The following is an 18,991-nucleotide window of genomic DNA, read 5'->3' on the forward strand; positions in this document are numbered from 1 at the left end:
CCCTGTATATAGCCTCCACATTGACTCAGTACCCCCTGTATATAGCCTCCACACTTGACTCCCTGTATATAGCCTCCACATTGACTCTGTACCCCTGTATGTATATAGCCTCCACATTGACTCAGTACCCCCTAGTATATAGCCTCCAGTATTGACTCTGTACCTGTATATAGCCTCCACATTGACTCTGTACCCAGTATATAGCCTCCACATTGACTCAGTACCTACCCCTGTATACCTGTATATTGACTCTGTACCCCTGTATATAGCCTCCACATTGACTCTGTACCGTAACACCCTGTATATAGCCTCCACATTGACTCAGTACCAGTACCTAGCCTCCACCTTGACTCTGTACCCCTGTATATAGCCTCCACATTGACTCAGTACCCCTGTATATAGCCTCCACATTGACTCTGTACCCCTGTATATAGCCTCCACATTGACTCTGTACCCCTGTATATAGCCTCCACATTGACTCTGTACCCCTATATAGCCTCCACATTGACTCTGTACCCCTGTCTGTACCTGTATATAGCCTCCACATTGACCTCCACATTGACTCTGTACCCCTGTATATAGCCTCCACATTGACTCTGTACCCCTGTATATAGCCTCCACATTGACTCAGTACCCCTGTATATAGCCTCCACATTGACTCGTACCCCCCCTGTATATAGCCTCCACATTGACTCAGTACCCCCTGTATATAGCCTCCACATTGACTCTGTACCCCTGTATATAGCCTCCACATTGACTCTGTACCCCCTGTATATAGCCTCCACATTGTATACCTGTATATAGCCTCCACATTGTACCTGTATATAGCCTCCACATTGACTCTGTACCTGTATAGGTACCTGTATATAGCCTCCACATTGACTCTATACCTGTATATAGTCCACATTGACCCTGTATATAGCCTCCACATTGACTCTGTACCTGTACTCTTGACCGGTACCTAGTATACCTGTATATAGCCTCCACATTGACCGGTACCTAGTATACCTGTATAGGTACCTGTATATAGCCTCGCTATTGTTATGTAACTTACTTGTGTTACTTTAAGATTATTATTTTTTTAAATATAATTTATTTAGAAAATATTTACAAACTCTTTTTTTAAGTTAAGAGCTTGTAAGTACCCTGTAGCATTTCACGGTAAGGTCTACACGAGTTGTATTCGGCGCACGTGACAAAAACAATTTGATTTGATTTGAAGATGGGCAGGGACTCTGCTGTCCTAGCATCAGGGAGAAGATGGACAGGGACTCTGCTGTTCTAGCATCAGGGGGAAGATGGACAGGGACTCTGCTGTCCTAGCTGTCAGGGGAAGATGGGGAGGGACTCTGCTGTCCTAGCATCATATAGGGGGGAAGATGGACAGGGACTCTGCTGTCCTAGCTTCAGGGGGAAGATGGACAGGGACTCTGTCTGTCCTAGCTTCAGGGGGGAAGATGGACAGGGACTCTGCTGTCCTAGCATCAGGGGGAAGATGGACAGGGACTCTCTGCTGTCCTAGCATCAGGGGGAAGATGGACAGGGACTCTGCTGTCCTAGCAGGGGGAAGATGGACAGGGACTCTGCTGTTCTAAGATGGACAGGGACTCTGCTGTCCTAGCATCAGGGGGAAGATGGACAGGGACTCTGCTGTCCTAGCTCAGGGGGAAGATGGACAGGGACTCTGCTGTTCTAGGGGGGAAGATGGAGCAGGGACTCTGGGACTGTTCTAGCTCAGGGGGAAGATGGACAGGGACTCTGCTGTTCTAGCAGGGGGAAGATGGACAGGGACTCTGCTGTCCTAGCTTCAGGGGAAGATGGGGAGGGACTCTGCTGTTCTAGCATCAGGGGGAAGATGGGCTTCAGGGGAAGGGACTCTGCTGTTCCTAGCTTCAGGGGGAAGATGGGGAGGGACTCTGCTGTTCTAGCTTCAGGGGGAAGATGGGAAGGGACTCTGCTGTCCTAGCTTCAGGGGGATGGGGAGACTGCTGTTCTAGAAGGGGAAGATGGGGAGGGACTCTGCTGTTCTAGCATCAGGGGGAAGATGGGAAGGGACTCTGCTGTCCTAGCTTCAGGGGGAAGATGGGGGGGAAGATGGACTCTGCTGTCCTAGCTTCTGTCCTAGGGGGAAGATGGGGAGGGACTCTGCTGTCCTAGCTTCAGGGAGAAGATGGGGAGGGACTCTGCTGTCCTAGCTTCAGGGAGAAGATGGGGAGGGACTCTGCTGTCCTAGCTTCAGGGAGAAGATGGGGAGGGACTCTGCTGTCCCTAGCTTCAGGGAGAAGATGGGGAGGGACTCTGCTGTCCTAGCTTCAGGGAGAAGATGGGGAGGGACTCTGCTGTCCTAGCTTCAGGGAGAAGATGGGGAGATGGAGCTTCAGGGACTCTGGCTGTCCTAGCTTCAGGGAGAAGATGGGGAGGGACTAGCTTCAGGGAGAAGATGGGGAGGGACTCTGCTGTCCTAGCTTCAGGGAGAAGATGGGGAGGGACTCTGCTGTCCTAGCTTCAGGGAGAAGATGGGGAGGGACTCTGCTGTCCTAGCTTCAGGGAGAAGATGGGGAGGGACTCTGCTGTTCTAGCATCAGGGGGAAGATGGGAAGGACTCTGCTGTCCTAGCTTCAGGGAGAAGATGGGGAGGGACTCTGCTGTCCTAGCTTCAGGGAGAAGATGGACAGGGACTCTGCTGTCCTAGCTTCAGGGAGAAGATAGACAGGGACTCTGCTGTCCTAGCTTCAGGGAGAAGATGGACTGGGACTCTGCTGTCCTAACTTCAGGGAGAAGATGGGGAGGGACTCTGCTGTCCTAGCTTCAGGGAGAAGATGGGGAGGGACTCTGCTGTCCTAGCTTCAGGGGGAAGATGGGAAGGGACTCTGTCCTGTGGGGAGGGACTTAGCTTCAGGGGATGAAGATGGACTCTTCTGTCCTGGGGGAAGATGGGAAGGGACTGTCCTGTCCTAGCTTCAGGGAGAAGATGGGGAGGGACTCTGCTGTCCTAGCTTCAGGGAGAAGATGGACAGGGACTCTGCTGTCCTAGCTTCAGGAAGAAGATGGGAAGGGACTCTGCTGTTCTAGCTTCAGATGGGCAACTCTGCTGTTCTAGCTTCAGGGAATGGGACTCTGCTGTCTAGCTTCAGGGGGAGATGGGCTCTGCTGTTCTAGCTTCAGGGGAGATGGGCATGGACTCTGCTGTTCTAGCTTCAGGGGGAGATGGGAGGGACTCTGCTGTCCTAGCTTCAGGGGGAGATGGGCAGGGACTCTGCTGTCCTAGCTTCAGGAAGAAGATGGGGAGGGACTCTGCTGTTCTAGCTTCAGGGGGAGATGGGCAGGGACTCTGCTGTTCTAGCTTCAGGGGGAGATGGGCAGGGACTCTGCTGTTCTAGCTTCAGGGGGAGATGGGCAGGGACTCTGCTGTTCTAGCTTCAGGGGGAGATGGGCAGGGACTCTGCTGTCCTAGCATCAGGGGGAGATGGGCAGGGACTCTGCTGTCCTAGCATCAGGGGGAGATGGGCAGGGACTCTGCTGTCCTAGCTTCAGGGGGAGATGGGCAGGGACTCTGCTGTTCTAGCTTCAGGGGGAGATGGGAAGGGACTGTCCTAGCTTCAGGGGGAGATGGGCAGGGACTCTGCTGTTCTAGCTTCAGGGGGAGATGGGCAGGGACTCTGCTGTTCTAGCTTCAGGGGGAAGATGGGGAGGGACTTCTGTCCTAGCTTCAGGGGGAAGATGGGCAGGGACTCTGCTGTCCTAGCTTCAGGGGGTAGATGGGGAGGGACTCTGCTGTCCTAGCTTCAGGGGGAAGATGGGAAGGACTCTGCTGTCCTAGCTTCAGGGGGAAGATGGGGAGGGACTCTGCTGTCCTAGCACGGGATGCTGGTTTCACTATTGGGGTGCCAGAACAGAGAAGAGCTTGGATTGGGCTGAGCAAACGCTGGGGGCAGGAGGTCCAAAAGACCAGAGGTGGCAGAAACAGAGTGCTCGGGTGGTGTTTCGGGTTTGAGCGTAACCTGAAGGTGAGGAGGGTCAGTTCCTCTTGCCCAGTACCCACCTCCGTTTTGAGACTGTAACGCGACAACAGTGATGTCGCTGACTTCTGATAGTGTTTCTATATCTGCTTGAATGATAAGTGACATCGACAAAAGGAGCTACGGTATTTTAGAAGTAGAATAGAAGAACGTACATGGAAGAAAGAAAAACAGACTTGATCCAACAGCCACCACTGGCCAATCACTGGACAGACATCCTCCCCTATGACATCATCTAGAGATCATCAAAGAGAAGCGATGCCACCTTTTTTTTGTTTTGACGTCACTCAATTCGTAACAATCACTGACCCAATGACAAGAGTGCAGTGTAAAGGAGCAGAGAGGAGTGATGTCATCCTTTGTGAGGTAATTGGTTTCAGTGTGACTGACCAGTACCAGGAGCAGGACATGATGACATCATCCTGACATCATAGCATTGGGTAAACAGATATAGAGCTCACTGCTGCAATCCGAGTCATCATCATTATTATTGTGATATTTTTCCCTGTTAATCAACATCCTACGCTTAAGTCGGTGAGAGGGGAGGGGTCATACATACAGACGTGCTCCTTTGGGGATTCTGATTGGGCAGAGTTTTTTATATCATTTGTACTATGCTGTCAGCCATTTCCAATTGTTTTGTGTGTGTGTGTGTGTGTGTGTGTGTGTGTGTGTGTGTGTGTGTGTGTGTGTGTGTGTGTGTGTGTGTGTGTGTGTGTGTGTGTGTATGAATGTGTATGAATGTGTATGAATGTGTATGAATGTGTATGTGTGTATGAATGTGTGTGTGTGTGTGTGTTTGTGTGTGTGAGTACGAAACCTGCGGGTCCTCTTAAACACAAATATATTTTTTCAGCTCGTACACAGAGCGTTAGTCTGATGAGTCATGACTGACTGACTCTCTAGTTAACCATAACCTTTCTTTAAAGATACCTGTGACCAACAGATGCATGTCTGTATTCCCAGTCATGTGAAATCTATAGATTAAAGCCTAATGGATTTATTTCAATTGACTGATTTTCTTATATGTACTGTAACTTTAACATTGTTGCGCTCATATTTTTGTATAGTGAAAATACTGCTGCTTTTGTTCCTCTCTCCCTCGCTCTCTCTCTCTCTCCCTCTCTCTCTCTCTCTCTCTCTCTCTCTCTCTCGCTCTCTCTCCCTCTCTCCCTCCCTCTCTCTCTCTCCCTCTCTCCCTCTCCTCTCCCCTCCCCTCGCTCTCCCTCGCTCTCCTTCTCTCTCCCTCGCTCTCCCTCGCTCTCTCTGAAAACCATGATGATATTTGTCCCAGGGTTCTCCGCTTCCTCTGGAAAGTGTCCCAGGGTTCTCTGCTTCCTCTGGAAAGTGTCCCAGGGTTCCCTGCTTCCTCTGGAAAGTGTCCCAGGGTTCTCTGCTTCCTCTGGAAAGTGTCCCAGGGTTCTCCGCTTCCTCCTCTGGATAGTGTCCCAGGGTTCTCTGCTTCCTCTGGAAAGTTGTGACTAAGACAAATGGAAATATATAAAACTGTAATGAAAGATTGAGTCAAAGTGAAATAAAAACCACTAATTATAGCCTCTTTGTGTTCTTTGTCCCTAACCTACACAGATTTATTGTTGAGCTCCATCGTGTAGAGCAGAGATGTGGAATGGCTTAAACAGGAGTCTTTGTTAACCTCCATACAAATGGAGCTGGGCAGTACAGTTCCCCCACTGTCCATTCTATTGGCCCAGTAGCAGAGTGCATGTAACCCTCCCTCTCTCTGCTATCCCTATGGAGAATCATTCTCATTCACACAAGAGACTTCTCAGTACGGGAGTGTGAGGAGGGACTCGGAGAAGGAGAAATCAAAATGGAGACGGAAATAGTTGACTATACACTTTACATAGCTTAGTTAGAACGCATAATTTCAACAAAACCAAGTCAGTGACAATCACACACACACTAACAGGCAGTGTTCACACACAGAGGATATAGCCTCGTAATTGTTATGTCATTTTCTTATGTTACTTTTTTTATACTTTAGTTAATTTAGTAAATATTTTCTTTACTCAATTTCTTGAAGTGCATTGTTGGTTAAGGGATTGAAAGTAAGCCTTTCACGCATGTGACAAAAACAATTTGAATGACAGACAGACAGACAGACAGACAGACAGACAGACAGACAGACAGACAGACAGACAGACAGACAGAGAGACAGACAGACAGAGACAGAGAGACAGAGAGACAGACAGACAGACAGACAGACAGACAGACAGACAGACAGACAGACAGACAGACAGACAGACAGACAGACAGACAGACAGACAGACAGACAGACAGAGAGAGAGAGAGAGAGAGAGAGAGAGAGAACAGGCAGTACACACACGCCCAAATTCAGCTTCCCGTCAACGGTAACAATGGTATCAGCCTGCAGCCGTGCCACCCAACCCTGTCTTATCAGTAGCAGGCTCAATGTGCATGTGTTTCTTCCAGACTAGTACTCAGGAGAGGTGTTGGTGAATTCACCCTGCAGTAAAGCACAGCTGAGACCGACTGTGTGTGGATGTGTGTGTGGCTGTGTGTATGTGTGTGCGTAAGACTGGGTGTGTGTGTGGCTGTGTGGGAGTATGTATGTGTCTGTGTGTGTGTGTGTGTGGCTGTGTGGGAGTTTGTACAGTGGGGCAAAAAAGTATTTAGTCAGCCACCAATTGTGCAAGTTCTCCCACTTAAAAAGATGAGAGAGGCCTGTAATTGTCATCATAGGTACACTTCAACTATGACAGACAAAATGAGAAAAAAATTCCAGAAAATCACATTGTAGGATTTTTAATGAATTTATTTGCAAATTATGGTGGAAAATAAGTCTGTGTGTGTGTGTGTGTGTGTGTGGTGTGTGTGTGTGTGTGTGTGTGTGTGTGTGTGTGTGTGTGTGTGTGTGTGTGTGTGTGTGTGTGTGTGTGTGTGTGTGTGTGTGTGTGTGTGTGTGGGGGGGGGTGTATGTGTGTGGCTGTGTGTGTGTGTATGTGTGTGTGGCTGTGTACCAGGCTACTTCCCAAACAGACTGTAATTTATCTTGCTACACCTCTGTCATGTTACATATCTGTCGTGTTACATATATGTCATGTTACATATCATGTTACATATCATGTTACATATCTGTCATCTTACATATCATGTTACATATCTGTCATGTTACATATCATGTTACATATCTGTCATTTACATTTACATTTACATTTAAGTCATTTAGCAAACGCTCTTATCCAGAGCGACTTACAAATTGGTGAATTCACCTTCTGACATCCAGTGGAATTTGAGTCATGTTACATATCATGTTACATATCTGTCATGTTACATATCTGTCATGTTACATATCATGTTACATATCTGTCATGTTACATATCATGTTACATATCTGTCTTGATACATATCATGTTACATATCTGTCTTGATACATATCATGTTACATATCTGTCTTGATACATATCATGTTACATATCTGTCTTGATACATATCCATCGGCAGGATTGGGTTCCATGTTTCTTCCCTGATGGAAGCAGTGTAGACCGGCCTCCCGTGTGGCGCAGTGGTCTAAGGCACTGCATTGCAGTGTTAGCTGTGTCACTAGAGATTTTGGATTCAAGTCCAGGCCCTGTCACACCTGGCCATGACCGGGAGACCCACGGGCAGCGCACAATTGGCCCAGCGTCGCCCGGGTTAGGGAGGGTTTGGCCCAGCGTCGCCGGGGGAGGGTTAGGGAGGGTTAGTTTGGCCCAGCGTCGCCGGGTTAGGGAGGGTTTGGCCCAGCGTCGCCCGGGTTAGGGGAGGGTTTGGCCCAGCGTCGCCCGGGTTAGGGGAGGGTTTGGCCCAGCGTCGCCCGGGTTAGGGGAGGGTTTGGCCCAGCGTCGCCCGGGTTAGGGGAGGGTTTGGCCCAGCGTAGCCCGGGTTAGGGGAAGGGTTTGGCCCAGCGTCGCCCGGGTTAGGGTTGCCCGGGTTAGGGAGGGTTTGGCCCAGCGTTGCCCGGGTTAGGGAGGGCTTGGCCCAGCGTTGCCCGGGTTAGGGGAGGGGTTGGTCCAGGGCCCGGGTTAGGGGAGGGTTTGGCCCAGCGTCGCCCGGGTTAGGGGAGGGTTTGGCCCAGCGTCGCCCGGGTTAGGGGAGAGTTTGGCCGGCAGGGTTGTCCTTTTTCCATCGCACTCTAGCGACTCCTGTGTCTTGCCGGGCAGAGTGCACGCTGACACGGTCGCCAGGTGTACGGTGTTTCCTCCGACACATTGGTGCGGCTGGCTTCTGGGTTAACGTGGGCGTTGTGTCAAGAAGCACTGCTGCCTGTTTGGGACGCACGGCTCTCGACCTTCGTCTCTCCCGAGTCAGTACGGAAGTTGCAGCGATGAGACAAGACTGTAACTACCAATTGGAAACTGGGTATAAAAAAGATATATAGCAAATATTTTTTTGTAAAGCAGTGTAGGCCTTCTCAGTGCCATGTCTATGAGCAGACACATTGGCCGTATCCTCTTCTACCAGGCTTGTAGTAAACCAGCCCTCATGTGCTGTGCCGTCAGAAGTGTTGTGGTGTCTGGACAGTTCTCTGTCCTCTGACTGGTTGACACAGAGGGACGTAAGTGTCTATGTGCCGGGGAGCTAGGGTCAGTCTGTCCTATCTGGTGAAATTCTCCTATCTTATCTGTTCTAGGGCCATGCCACATGACTCCTGGCTCCCCGTCTCCAGTCCACCTGACCGTGCAGCTGATCCAGTTTCTGCTGTTTTGCCTGTGGCTGTTTAACCCTGACCTGTTCACCGGATGTGCTATCTTGTCCCGGACTTGTTTTTTCGACCCTCACTCTCTCACTCTCTACCGCACCTGCTGTCTCGACCTCTGAATGATCGGCTATGAAAAGCCAACTGACATTTACTCCTGAGGCACTGACCTGTTGCACCCTCTTACAACCACTGATTATTATCTGACCCTGCTGGTCGTCTATGAACGTTTGAACATCTTGAAGAACGATCTGGTCTTAATGGTCACCTACTCTTATAATCTCCATCTGGAACAGCCAGAAGATGGCTGGTCACCAAGTCTGGTTCCTCTCTAGGTTTCTTCCTAGGTTCTGGCCTTTCTAGGGAATTTGTTTTCCAAGCCACCTGGCTTCCACATCTGCATTGCTTGCTGTTTGAGGTTTTATCCTGGGTTTCTCTATGAGCACTTTGTGACTTTGAAGTGGGAGCAGTAAACTTCTGTGTGACTGGAGTCTGACCTCAAGACTTTAAGGGTTAACGAGTGCTTCTGCATGGAGGGGACATCTGGATAGCCCTTAACACTAGACACACACACACACACACACACACACACACACACACACACACACACACTCATCACCCCCCCCCACACACACACGCACACACACACAAACACTCATCACACACTCATCACACACACACACACACACACACACACACACACACACACACACACACACACACACACACACACACACACACACACACACACACACACACACACACACACACACATCACACACACATCACACACAACACCCACACCCACACACACACTCATCACACACACACCCACTCATCACACACACACAAGCACTCATCACACACACTCATCACACACACACACACACACACACACACACACACACACACACACACACACACACACACACACACACACACACACACACACACACACACACACACACACTCATCACACACACACACTCATCACACACACACCCACACAAACACTCATCACACACACACACACACTCATCACACACACCCACACAAACCCTCATCACACACACACACACTCATCACACACACTCATCACACACACTCATCACACACACACACACACACACACACACACACACACACACACACACACACACACACACACACACACACACACACACACACACACTCATCACAAACACTCATCACACAGGACGTTATAGAATGCGTGGTTGCTGTTAAAACAGAGGTGCAGAAACCCCCAATTAAACGCTGTTTGAGTTTGTCGTTGTCATAGCAACTGAGCTAGCACCTCTGAGCTAGCACTTGGCTACAGCTAAGTATCATGCCCGTGTCTCCATCACCCTGCCTCTCTCGTCTGCCTGCCTCTCTCGTCTGCCTGCCTCTCTCGTCTGCCTGCCTCTCTCGTCTGCCTGCCTCTCGTCTGCCTGCCTCTCTCGTCTGTCTGCCTCTCTCGTCTGTCTGCCTCCTCTCTCTCGTCTGCCTGCCTCTCTCGTCTGCCTGCCTCAGACCTGCCTCTCTCGCCTGCCTGCCTGCCTCAAACCTGCTTCTCTCGTCTGCCTGCCTCTGTCTCTCCGTGTAGTGAAACTGAGATGAAACGGAGAGGATTTAGGCCTACTAAAACTGACTAACCTCATCAAAAAGTATCCTCTTTAACCTTATTAAACATTATCATCCATGACCTTATCACACATTATCATCCCTGATATTATCAAAATTGTCCTTCCTAACCTTGAACATTATCCCCAGTAACCTTAAACATTATACTCTTTGACCTTATCAAACATGATCTTCCCTGACCTTATCAAACATGATCATCCCTAACCTTATAAATAGTTATCCTTATCAAACATTATCGTCTCTAACCGTGTCAAACATTATCCCCATACCCTTGAACATTATCCTCCCTAAACCTGATCAAACATTTCCCTCCCTAACCTTAAACATTATCCTCCCTAGCCTCAACCATTATCCTCCCTAACCTTATCAAACATTATCCTCCCTAACATTATCATCTCCCTATCCTTATAAAACATTATCATCCCTAACCTTATCAAACATTATCCTCCCTAACCTTATAAAACATTATCCATTATCCATAACATTATCCTTATCAAACATTATCCTCCCTAACCTTATAAAACTTATCAAACATTATCCTCCCTAACATTATAAAACATTATCATCCCTAACATTATAAAACATTATCCTCCCAATCCGTATAAAAACATTATCCTCCTTAACCTTATAAAACATTATCCTCCCTAAGCTCAAACATGATCCTCCCTAACATTATAAAACATTATCATCCCTAACCTTATAAAACACTATCCTCCCTAACATTATAAAACATTATCCCCTCTGGCCTTATAAAACATTATCCTCCCTAACCTTATCAAACATTATCCTCCCTAATCATTATCCTCCCTAACCTTATAAAACATTATCCCCCATGGCCTTAAACATTATCCTCCCTAACCTTAAACATTATCCTCCCTTACCTTAAACATTATCCTCCCTAACCTTATAAAACATTATCCTCCCTAACTGTATAAAACATTATCCTCCCTAACCTTATAAAACATTATCCTCCCTAACCGTATCAAACATTATCCTCCCTAACATTATAAAACATTATCCTAACAAACATTATTTATCCTCCCTAATCCCTTATCCTTAAATTATAAAACATTATCCTCCCTAAACCCTAACCTTAAAACATTATCCTCCCTAACATTATCCTCCCTAACCTTATAAACATTATCCTCCCTAACTGTATAAAACATTATCCTCCCTAACCTTATAAAACATGATCCTCCCTAACCTTATAAAACATTATCCTCCCTAACCTTATAAAACATTATCCTCCCATTATCCTCCCTAGCCTTAAACCTTATAAAACATTATCCTCCCTAACCTTATAAAACATTATCCTCCCTAGCCTTATAAAACATTATCCTCCCTAAACATTATCATCCCTAGCCTTAAAACATTATCAACCTTATCAACATTATCCTCCCTAGCCTTATAAAACATTATCCTCCCTAACCTTATAAAACATTATCATCCATAACCTTATAAAACATTATCATCCCTAACCTTAAACATTATCCTCCCTAGCCTTATAAAACATTATCATCCCTAAAAACATTATCAAACATTATCCTCCTAGCCTTATCAAACCCTAACCTTATCAAACACTATCCTCCCTAACCTTATCAAACATTATCCTCCCTAACCTTAGACATTATCCTCCCTAACCTTATAAAACATTATCCTCCCTAGCCTTATCAAACATTATCCTCCCTAACCTTAAAAACATTATCATCCATAGCCTTATAAAACATTATCCTCCCTAACCTTATCAAACATTATCCTCCCTAGCCTTATAAAACATTATCCTCCCTAGCCTTATCAAACATTATCCTCCCTAACCTTATCAAACATTATCCTCCCTAACCTTATCAAACATTATCCTCCCTAGCCTTATCAAACATTATCCTCCCTAGCCTTATCAAACATTATCCTCCCTAACCTTATCAAACATTATCCTCCCTAACCTTAGACATTATCCTCCCTAGCCTTATCAAACATTATCCTCCCTAACCTATTTCATGGGTTCTGGAACTAAATCTCCTGATTGGAGAGAGGAAGTTACTCAGAGTCAGTGGGTGAATTAACATATGTACAGTTCCGCAACCCTGCATCACTCAAACAGAATAATGCTCTGCCTTTCTCCTAATTACCAGACAGACTGAAACACACACTTATTTCCCAGCAGAGGCAAACTAAGCAGAAACTGCAGAGGACACACGTAGGAGGTTAACACTGGCCTCCTCCTCTCCCTCTCTTTTCCCCTCTTCTAAATCTGAACTCTGAGAATCTCAGAAAACAAAAAAGCATCCTTAATCTCGATACTGGGGATTGACATGTGATTGACTCGCACAATGGTAAGCGCAACTACCGCAGAAAGGGATAACAGAGATTCATCTTTTAGGATAGTATCGTTTCGGACCTAGTAGTTAGACCAACACATAACCAGCTGGGCAGGAAAGATGTGTATGTGTGTGTGTTTGTGCGTTTGAAAGGTAGACGAGAAGGTGGGAAGGACAATGCGTAGGCAGGCAGGCACTATGCTACCAGTGTTCTCTTTTAGTAAGAGCCTGATGACTCAGAATCTGGGGGTTGAGCTGGCTGTATGGACAGAAAATATAGAGATACTATGTAGAGAATACAGAGAGACTAGAGACTATAGACTACATACTATAAGGATACTATAGAGAGAATACAGAGAGACAAGAGACTATAGAGATACTACATACTATAAGGATACCATAGAGATACTATAAAGATACTATAGACTATAAAGATACTATATAGATACTATAAAGATACTATAGACTATAAAGATACTATAGAGAGACTACATACTATAAAGATACTATAGAGAGACTATAAAGATACTACATACTATAAAGATACTGTAGAGAGACTATAACGATACTATAGACAATAAAGAGACTATAGAGAGACTATAGAGATACTATAGAGAGTCTATAGAGATACTATAGAGAGACTATAGTCTATAGAGATACTATAGAGAGTATATAGAGAGACTGTAGACTATAGAGATACTATAGAGATACTATAGAGAGACTATAGACTATAGAGATACTATAGAGAGATTATAGACTATAGAGATACAATAGAGAGACTATAGACTACAGAGAGACTATTGAGAGACTATATAGAGACTACATACTATAAGGATAATATAGAGACTATAGAGATACTATAGATAGACTGTAGAGATACAAGAGAGAATATAGACTATTGCATATAGAGAGACTATAAAGAGACTGTAGACAATAAAGATACTATAGAGAGACTATAGACTATAAAGATACTATAGAGAGACTATAGAATAGAGAGAGACTATAAAGAATATATAGAAAGACTATAAACTATATAGAGACTATCAGTGCTACCTAATTGTCATGCTTAACTAAAAGTACAGATAACCCCCAAAAGTAGTACTTTAAAGCATTTTTACTTGAGTACTTTATAGGAGACTATAGACGGGGGCAAACTACCTGCCCTCCAGGACACCTACAGCACCCGATATCACAGGAAGGCCAAAAAGATCATCAAGGACAACAACCACCCGAGCCACTGCCTGTTCACTCCGCTATCATCCAGAAGGCGAGGTCAGTACAGGTGCATCAAAGCTGGGACCGAGAGACTGAAAAACAGCTTCTAGCTCAAGGCCATCAGACTGTTAAACAGCCACCACTAACATTGAGTGGCTGCTGCCAACACACTGACTCAACTCCATCCACTTTAAAAATGGAAATTGATGGAAATTGATGTAAAAATGTATCACTAGCCACTTTAAACAATGCCACTTAATGTTTACATACCCGGGCCTCCCGGGTGGCGCAGTGGTTAAGGGCACTGTACTGCACCACAACACCATCCACCCCAAGTTCAAAGAACCCTACCCGATATGGAAAATGCTTCGTTCAAAGAAAGTGGACGAGCTCAAGTCTGTATTGAAAGCACAGCAGTCGCTTTTACCAAACCGACAGATAAATGTAAGGCTGCAACAGAGTCATCGTTCCGTGTCGGCCATCTCTTGGCTAAATGTAAGGCTGCAACAGAGTCATCGTTCTGTGTCGGCCATCTCTTGGCTAAATGTAAGGCTGCAACAGAGTCATCGTTCCGTGTCGGCCATCTCTTGGCTAAATGTAAGGCTGCAACAGAGTCATCGTTCCGTGTCGGCCATCTCTTGGCTAAATGTAAGGCTGCAACAGAGTCATCGTTCCGTGTAAGGCTCGGCCATCTCTTGGCTAAATGTAAGGCTGCAACAGAGTCATCGTTCCGTGTCGGCCATCTCTTGGCTAAATGTAAGGCTGCAACAGAGTCATCGTTCCGTGTCGGCCATCTCTTGGCTAAATGTAAGGCTGCAACAGAGTCATCGTTCCGTGTCGGCCATCTCTTGTCTAAATGTAAGGCTGCAACAGAGTCATCGTTCCGTGTCGGCCATCTCTTGGCTAAATGTAAGAACAGAGTCATCGTTCATCTCTTGGCTAAATGTAAGGCGGGGGGAGCTATACAAGGAGGCAATGGACGTTGCCACCGAGGCGGTTTTTCAAAGAATTCAAAAAGTCATCCAACAGGGACATTAAAAATGCTAAATCGGAAGTGTGCCACTTGGCCCAGCCGCTGTGACAAGAAGGGTAGAGTTGTTATCGGAGGATGTGAATCAACAAGTGCTTTTTGATGCAATTTGACAAATCCCAGGAGATGACAGACACTGCACAGCTGAAGGTGTTTGTTCGCATGGCTTTTAAATATTCAACTACTAGATGGGAGGCTTTTCTCACCCTTTTTACCATTAAAAGGACGTTTACAACGATGAATGACAACAGCATTAAAGGACGTTTACATAACAGCTTTCCTATTCATAAGCTGATAGAAATCACTACAGACACTAGAGATGACACACGGGCAATGCTGGACTGTTTGTTGCTAGTAAAGGCTTGTCTCATGTATGCACTGTGCTAGCCAAGATCCACCCTTTTACCAGAGTCTTTGAACTAACACTGTATGATCCATCAGCAAGCACTGGCTAGTAAAGTAGTGGACTTGTCTCATGTCTGACACTGTCATGTCAGACACTAGCTAGTAAAGTAGTTGACTTGTCTCATGTCATGACACTAGCTAGTAAAGTAGTGGACTTGTCTCATGTCATGACACTGGCTAGTAAAGTAGTTGACTTGTCTCATGTCATGACACTAGCTAGTAAAGTAGTGACTTGTCTCATGTCATGACACTGGCTCTTGTCTCATGTCATGACACTAGCTAGTAAAGTAGTGGACTTGTCTCATGTCATGACACTGGCTAGTAAAGTAGTGGACATATCTCATGTCATGACACTAGCTAGTATGTGGGAAGAGGGGGCCGTCACATTGAACGTGTGTGTGTGTGGGAAGAGGGGGGATCTCATCCACAGCCATCAGACTGAGTGAGTATTGCCAATATGTTGTAGGTTATATTGTTTACAAAAGGATATGATCTGTGTTGTATGATGTTTAAAAAGGGAACGTGAAACAGTACTGTACATGATTGTACTAGGCCTGTAATTGACTGATTTAGGTAATGAATGGTAGGTGGGCTGTGATTGACTGATTTAGGTAATGAATGGTAGGTGGGCTGTGATTGACTGATTTAGGTAATGAATGGTAGGTGGGCTGTGATTGACTGATTTAGGTAATGAATGGTAGGTGGGCTGTGATTGACTGATTTAGGTAATGAATGGTAGGTGGGCTGTGATTGACTGATTTAGGTAATGAATGGTAGGTGGGCTGTGATTGACTGATTTAGGTAATGAATGGTAGGTGGGCTGTGATTGACTGATATTAGGTAATGAATGGTAGGTGGGCTGTGATTGACTGATTTAGGTAATGAATGGTAGGTGGGCTGTGATTGACTGATTTAGGTAATGAATGGTAGGTGGGCTGTGATTGACTGATTTAGGTAATGAATGGTAGGTGGGCTGTGATTGACTGATTTAGGTAATGAATGGTAGGTGGGCTGTAATTGACTGATTTAGGTAATGAATGGTAGGTGGGCTGTGATTGACTGATTTAGGTAATGAATGGTAGGTGGGCTGTGATTGACTGATTTAGGTAATGAATGGTAGGTGGGCTGTGATTGACTGATTTAGGTAATGAATGGTAGGTGGGCTGTGATTTGTGTGAAACAATTTGAATTATGTGACTGTTGTCATAATGCTTAGAATCCTAGTTGCACTTCCCTGAGTGTTGTCATTTTGAAGTGTCTTGACATATGATGTTTAAAAAGGGGAAGTGAAACACTGCCGTGCATGATTGTAAAGTGGCTGTTCCACTGGATGTCAGAAGGTGAATTCACCAATTTGTAAGTCGCTCTGGATAAGAGCGTCTGCTAAATGACTTAAATGTAAATGTAATTGTCTTAGGCCTGTAATTGACCGATTATTGAGGTTATATATGAATGGTGAATGAGTAGTAGGCCTGTAATTGACTGGTGAATGGTGAATGAGTAGTAGTAGTAGTAGTAGTAGTTAGTAGTATTAGTAGTAATAGTAGTAGTTAGTAGTATTAGTAGTAATAGTAGTAGTAATAGTAGTAGTAGTAGTAGTAGTACCAGTAGTAGTAGTAGTACTAGTAATAGTAGTAGTAGTAGTGGTAGTAGTAGTAGTAGTATTAGTAGTAGTAGTACCAGTAGTAGTAGTAGTAGTAGTAGTAGTACCAGTCGTAGTAGTAGTACCAGTAGTAGTAGTAGTAGTAGTAGTAGTAGTAGTAGTAGTGGTAGTAGTACCAGTAGTAGTAGTAGTAGTACCAGTAGTAGTAGTAGTACTAGTAATAGTAGTAGTAGTAGTAGTAGTACCAGTAATAGTAGTAGTAGTACTAGTAATAGTAGTAGTATTAGTAGTAATAGTAGTAGTAGTAGTAGTAGTAGTAGTAGTAGTAGTAGTAGTAATAGTAATAGTAATAGTAGTAGTTGTAGTAGTAGTAGTGGTAGTGGTAGTAGTAGTAGTAGTAGTAGTAGTCATAGTAGTAGTAGTAGTAGTAGTAGTAGTAGTAATAGTAGTAGTAGTAGGCCTGTGGAAATATTGAAACATGTAATATGACTGTGTTATAACATGTTGAACGATCGTTGCACTTACTTCTGATTGTACTATTTGTATAATTAAATGAATACTCTGTTTGTAGACTATAAAGAGACTATATAGATGACATAGAGAAGATATAGAAAGACAGCAGAGAGACCATAGACTATATAGAAACTATAGAGAGACTACAGGGAGACTATGCAGTGACGGCACAGAGTCAATAGAGAGACTATAGACTACAAAGAGACTATAGACTACAGAGAGAATATATACAATATAGAGAGACTATAGACTACAGAGAATATAGAGAGACAATAGAGAGACTATAAACTACAGGTGATAGGTGGACTGTGGAGAGTATATAGAGAGACTATAGATTACAAAGAGAATATATACAATATAGAGAGACTATAGATTACAGACTATGGCTATGGAGAGACTTTGGAATATCGAGAGACTATAGAAACTATTAGGAAACTATACACAAAAGAGAGGATAGATAGACTACAGAGACTAGATATACTATAGAGATGATAGAGAGACTATTGACTACAGAAAGACTATAGGCAGACTACATAGAGGAAATATACTACAGAGATAATATAAAGAGGACAGAGATAATAGAGAGAGAGAGAGATTATAGAGAGAATATAGACTAGAGAGGGACTATAGAGAGAACATAAAGAGAATATAGAGGACATAGAGACAATAGAGAGTATGTATATAGAGAGACTATAGAGAGAACAGAGACTATAGACTATAGAGAGACTATAGAGAGACTATGTAGAGAATATAGACTATATAGAGTCTATCGAGAGTACATATAGAGACAATAGAGAGAATATAGACAATAGAGAGACTATAAAGAGTATATATATAAACTACAGGTGATAGGTGGACTGTGGAGAGTATACAGAGAGACAATAGACTACATAGAGAATATATGCAATATAGAGAGACTATAGATTACAGAGACTATAGACTTTAGACAGACTATAGAGAGACTTTTGGCTATGGAGAGACTTTGGAATATCGAGAGACTATAGACTATAGAGAGACTTTAGAGAGTAGATATAGAGACTATAGAGAGAAAATAGAGAGGCTATAGACTATAGAGAGACTATAGACTATAGAGAGAATATAGACTATAGAAAAAATAGACACTATTGACTATAGAGAGACTAAAGAGAGAATATAGACTATAGAGAGACTATAGAGAGTACATATAGAGAGACTATAGAGACTGTGGACAATAGAAATAATATAGACTATAGAGAGTATATACACAGTGCCTTGCGAAAGTATTCGGCCCCCTTGAACTTTGCAACCTTTTGCCACATTTCAGGCTTCAAAAATAAAGATATAAAACTAGTTTTTTGTGAAGAATCAACAACAAGTGTGACACAATCATGAAGTGGAACGACATTGATTGGATATTTCAAACTTTTTTAACAAATCAAAAACTGAAAAATTGGGCGTGCAAAATTATTCAGTCCCCTTAAGTTAATACTTTGTAGCGCCACCTTTTGCTGCGATTACAGCTGTAAGTCGCTTGGGGTATGTCTCTAT

Source organism: Oncorhynchus masou, chromosome 9 (assembly GCF_036934945.1).
Source record: "Oncorhynchus masou masou isolate Uvic2021 chromosome 9, UVic_Omas_1.1, whole genome shotgun sequence".
In the NCBI taxonomy this organism is placed as follows: Eukaryota; Metazoa; Chordata; class Actinopteri; order Salmoniformes; family Salmonidae; genus Oncorhynchus; species Oncorhynchus masou.